General features: G+C 37.5%; 1 protein-coding gene across 6 annotated transcripts in view; it reads right to left on the bottom strand.

Moving 5' to 3' along the window:
* Window positions 1–185, bottom strand: part of LOC127643238 (paired box protein Pax-8-like) — a 13,693-nt gene extending 13,508 nt beyond the window's left edge. For all 6 annotated transcript variants that reach the window (XM_052125889.1, XM_052125891.1, XM_052125890.1 and 3 more), the window contains exon 1: window positions 1–185. This exon is cut by the window's left edge and continues 199 nt beyond it. The gene's annotated coding sequence lies outside the window, so the exon portion shown is untranslated.
* Between the last annotated feature and the right edge of the window lie 5,666 nt (window positions 186–5,851).

The raw sequence follows: 5,851 nt of genomic DNA, 5'->3' as shown, positions 1-5,851 counted from the left end.
TGACGTTTCCAGCGGGGGCACCACACCAAACAGTACGGATGAATGATTCTGAGGTTTCAACCGCTTCCAGAACACAACACAACTCCGAGCGATCCGTCAGCGTTAACGGAAACACGAGAGAAGTTCGGGCTTGTTTTCTGTGATTATAGATGTGAGATGTGACGCGCCTCCTGGGGCGACGTGAACGCGCTCATCTTTCACACACAATTGGACTTTTGATTGGCTTTAATCTCTTATTATATCACGACAAAGCGCACTGTAATGTTTAACTTTAACATTCGGGGGAGGAGACTGTTTTACCATTTACACTTGTATAATAGCCTAATAATAATAATATTTCCACTTGTTTTATTCAAGTCACACATTTTACTCAATTGCACTAAATCAACCATATACATATAAGTTACACCAAAGCCATTTGTGAGGGTCAGAAATAACTCGTAAAGATGGCTGTATATTACTCTGTACTCGTAACTAATAGTCTCTAATCTCTTAATGTTGGCATGAACTGCGGCACACATTGACCTTTTATTGGGCTGTTTAGACACTTTTGGGGCCTGCACTCCACGAATAAACTAACTCTCAGCGGGGTGACTGGATTCATCTTCACACGGGTTAAATTGTTCTTAAAGCTTTAAAACTAACAGAACAACATGAAGGACTCATTTATGACACCCCGGTGTTTTGGCTTTTCCCATATGCGCGTGCGGTGCAGAATCAAATGACGTGTATGGATGTTGTTTTGTGCTTCCATCGGCCTGAAATACTGCAGATTATTAAAGCACATTAAAGTGTTAAAGACAGCAGACAGGTCAAACGTATTCTTATGTTTCATTCATTCAAAGCCATGCGTTGAGGGTGTAAATAGGCTACAGCACTGTAAATAAAGTACTGGTGTTTTCACATCAATTCAACCGGCCATCAGTGACACTAAAGAATCACAATCTGAAATCAGAAAATTCCTTTCTCTAGAGCAAAAACAGCGAGTGAAGAACAAACGCCCGAGGAGAGGGCAGAGAATCGGAGGTTACCGACAGTTGAACACGCGATTAAACCTGAGCGATAATTATCGGAGGTTAAATAATGTTAAATTAACGAGTTTCTTGTAGACCTCTAAATGAATGATTCAAAGTGGAGGAACCGAGAAATGTCTCAGATTCAAACTATTTCACATCTGACAATTTTGTTCAAACATAAACGTCAATTATCGTGGAGAAGTCGAAGTGTGAAAAGAGTTTTGAGACCCCCCAAAATACTGCATGAAGTGTGCTTTACAGTCCATTTACAAAAAGTGAAAGATTTGACAATTCCACTGTGACCCTCTTTATTATTTGTTGTATTTATTTTAATGGACAGATAAGTGATCTTCTGTAATTCCTGTTAAATATAGTAAAGTTTATGGTTTACAGGAAGAATGTGTCTGTTAAATTTACCTTCATTAAGAACAGATCAACCTGGAACATAAATGAGAAATGTCGCACTTTACCTCATTGATGATGAGCGCATTTTTAATCCGACAAATAATATCGCGAATAGAGGACAATGGGGCTAAAGGAATATAGGAATATATATTATAGGAAAAATAGCTTTTTTTCTGGTTACAAAGTGTAACAAGATTAATAAAATATAGTTATTTTTTTATAGATTTTTGAAGTAGCAATATCATTTGTGTGAAAATGAACAATAGCAGAAGGTTGTTTTGATTAAATGAATAAGAACAGGTAAAGAGGGTGCCTTATAGCCCACACTTGGGGGTTAATACCGGGGCAATTAAAGCTCATCTGTCAACTAATGCAAACAATTTTGAGACAGCAAGATATTTCTTAGTATCAAATTAAGATAATGCTTATTCAAAATATCCACTTGTGTATAATTTCTTGTTCATTTCGATCACATTTGACATTTCATAACAGTATTCTACAATATATCTCTATTGTGATTGTAGGAGTCAATTCGAGACACTTTGAACATTCATGATAAATCTATTCGCCCCACTTCAGGAATATGTCAAATAGGGGCCTTTATGGGGCTTTTTACCCCAAATACTATCCCTTACAGTCCTCATTTAATCACCTTCAACAAACAAAATAACAAATAAGTATTTTTTGTCTTAAAATAAGGTAAATAATAGATCCAGCTGTCTCACAATCAAACTTTAGACATCCCTCGCAATGATCTCATGGATCAGAAATGTTTTGCAGTGTATATAAAAAAGGTTGTTTTTAATGCTATTTAGTGTTTTGGGAGAAAATCAAATCAAATGTGCCAAATGGTAGGCCTAAATGTATGCTCAAACTCCCACTGGACATCAGAAAAGAATGAAGTTTTATTAACTACTGTTTTTCACAGAATTAAATGTGTAACAACAGTAACATATGCAAGATGTTAAATTGCCAAAAACATTTTGGATTTATCTCATATTTCCCCGTATGGATTCTATAGACTGACTACAATGACCTGCAGCTTATCAAAATCACTTCGGGATTTCATATTTGGCATGATGAATGGGTTGTAACTTTTATCATTGTAATAATGAAATCCTAATAGCGGAGGAGATCCCGCAATATCGATGATTCCATCAGCTTTCCAGAAACATCCTCCTGTAAACTCTTCCGATAAATATCCATTCTATATGTTGCATCTACTGAGCTGACCTAAACCTCTCTAATTAGTTTTTATTCAAAGTGGGAACAAAGCGTGCATGTTTGACCCATCGTGATGCAGGGTCGGAGGTGTCTGGTGACTTTAGAGGGGCTGTGATGGAAGCTCTTTCAATTTAAACATGTTGTTCCTGTGCCAAGAGTGGGAGAATCATTGAAGTGCTGCGGGTCACTTTGTCTGTAACTTCAGTCAGTTAGATGTTCAGTAAAGCCAAACCTTTCAAGTAAACATCCAATTAAATAATAAGAAGTAGTCTATAAAATAGAAATCTGATCAAAGGAAATGAATAAAAGATGAAGATGCTTGACATAAGAAGGGCCCCACTTTGTCTTAAAGAGCGCGAAACCAATAGTTCCTTGTCATATTCGTTTGTTCTGTCTGCTGATCGTGTCTCCTCTCGATGCATGTGGGATAGACTGTCTATAGATGGTTCTGGAGTGTAAAGCAGACGTCAAACTCTCAGATCGACTTCAGTCAGATATATTTATCACTTGTGTGCAGTGAAACAGAGCTGCGCTTTATATTCCAATTAGCATCGATGTATTCAGAGTCGTTAAGATACAAGAAGGGAGTTCTTCCCCATCTGAGGAGATTTACTGCAGGAAACCCTGTGGAGAAATCCACGGAGCTTCACAAACACTCTTGTGTAAATTCAACTCAATTAGGCCTTTACTGTCCCGTAACTCTCCATCAAACACGTGTCAGTGTGTTGTTTGTCGAGGGCGAGAGAGAAGATTGGATTCGCTGACCTTGCTGGAGCCCTGTGATTATATAAACCTCATTTACAGCGGCTCAACAATCTCACATCAGTGTTTTACAAAGGTTTTATGAGGACTGGTGTGAAGAGAGCAGTGTGACACTTTGGGGTTTTGCTCAGTTAATCAGAAAATGTTTGAAACACTGTATGTCAGCAGTCTTTACTGCGCCATACAAGACATCCTCAAATACGAGACACGTCAAAACAGGCTTTATTCGAAACACACGGCAAGACAAACATCTTTCATTTCATTAATAAACTTTAAGCCTCAAAGAGATGCTTTAAGATGCATAATGACATCAGTGAAACAACAGTTGCACATGTACAGATCTGGAGAGAGAGAGAGAGAGAGAGAGAGAGAGAGAGAGACATTGAGCATGATGTCAGTGTGTCTCCAGTCAATTGCAGCGAAGGCTTGAATCTTTTCCTTCAGTGACTCTATTAATTTACCTCATTTATCTTTAAACCCCCACATAAACACTCATTCTACACTCTGTGTGTGTGTGTGTGTGTATGTGTGTGTGTGTGTGTGTGTGTGTGAGGATAAAAACACAACTACTCCCCTTTTCATTCCCAGAGGACAAATCCGTAGCGGAAAAACTCATTTTCCTGCAAATAGTTTGTCAGTTGAGCTGAAAGAAGTGATAAATTATCACAGACGTTTGGAGAGAGAGAGAGAGAGAGAGAGAGAGAGAGAGAGGAGAGGGAGAGTGTGAGTATTGGAGTGCATCTCTCTCTCTCTCTCTCTCTCTCTCGCTTCATTGTAAGACTCTTTCTCTCCTTCATATTTAAGCGCAGTATTGAGTCGATATCACCAACTAACCTGTCTGTCACTGTCACTTTCTTACAATGATATAACCAAATATTGATGATTGAATGGACTCAATGTTTAGGAATTGGTCATTGAAAACCCAACATAGATCAACCAGTGATATGAACATGATATTGTTGTTCAGTTGGAATGTGACTTTCCATCAAATGACAAATAAATGGATTTGTTTTCAACTAGTAACACATCCAAGAAACAATAATTCCATACAAGGAATGTGGCAGAATGATGGATGGCGCGGACGAGAGAGAGAGAGAGAGAGAGAGAGAGAGAGAGAGAGAGAGTTTGTGGTATAAAAACAGCAGAAATAATCAACAGTTGTTTGGCTCTTTAATAAGTGCAATGAGTGATGATGGACAGATGATGTTTCGTTCAGTTTATCAGTAATAAAGAAAATCACTGTTTGTAACAATTGAAGGACCATTTAAAAAAAATAAACTTGCATTTTATGCTCTTGGTCTTGGCCAAAAACCCCAAAATGGTTGGTCAAGATTACCATCAAAGAACATATTTCAAATCAGCAGTAAAATCTGACAACACATGGATCAGAATTTGGGCTTTACCACAGATTACACTAAAAATGACATTTTCCCAGCGTGATTGACAGGTGATAATGTAAAGGTATGTATAATATGATTGGCTCTTTTACCTGTAAGGAGGGACTTCCTTTCTACATCCGTTGTCCATTGGGCACTCCAATTTCTCCCATTAATTTTAATAGAAGTGACCCATCTCTGCTAAATAATCTCTGGTAAATATTTGCAAACATCATGAGCCAGGACATTTTTTTTCTTTTCTACAACATGATGCTTCACAAACTTTGGAAAATCTAGCAACTATTATTTCTTACAAGCACCTATTCTAAAATGTTTACAACCTGCTATCTTCTAAACGAACTTGTATCACCTGAAAAATCAATAAAAGGCTATCAAACAATGAATTGTACACAATGTGCCTTGAAATACAGAAAGCCGAAAGGAACAAAAATAGTCTTTTTTTAAATAAATTTTTAAAGGGGTCACATCGTGCCTTTTTTACTTTATTATTTTTCTTGTGGTTCACTTCAAATGTTAATATAATAGTTAGTCATAAAATAGTTTAAACAACCCTTTCCCCCATCTCTGGCCCTCTGACTGAAACATGTACTTCACCTTTAAGACTTCAACATACATGATTGGCTACCATCTTTGCAGTACACACACGCCTGCATGACACATGTCTAACTGTTTTTCCAAGAATGAAAGAATAATCAAAGCACTCAGTCCAGACAATCATTGAAAGATAAATGACCTAATTTATGTGAAACGCACAATAAAACAACAACAGTTGTTCGACTGAAATAACAATAGAAAACTGAACAAATAAGGCACACTGTTGCTCCCCAATACTTACATTTGGTAATATCATATCAATATAAAGCTGACAACAGTGAAATGTGAATGTGAAGGGTTTATAAATCTATATTCAGCAGTACAGTAGCTCTAGTTATTAGGGACAGTCGGCCGGGGATTCTCCTGTGTTGTGTGTTTGCTTCAAATGTAGGTCAATATGGGATGTTCTCCAGGTGGGGAGTCCCCTATAGTTTAACTACTGGATACAGATTT

This window comes from Xyrauchen texanus, chromosome 4 (assembly GCF_025860055.1).
Source record: "Xyrauchen texanus isolate HMW12.3.18 chromosome 4, RBS_HiC_50CHRs, whole genome shotgun sequence".
Classification (NCBI taxonomy): Eukaryota; Metazoa; Chordata; class Actinopteri; order Cypriniformes; family Catostomidae; genus Xyrauchen; species Xyrauchen texanus.
The sequence above is the reverse complement of the archived record's forward strand: the minus strand, read 5'-3'. Positions and strand labels throughout refer to the sequence as shown.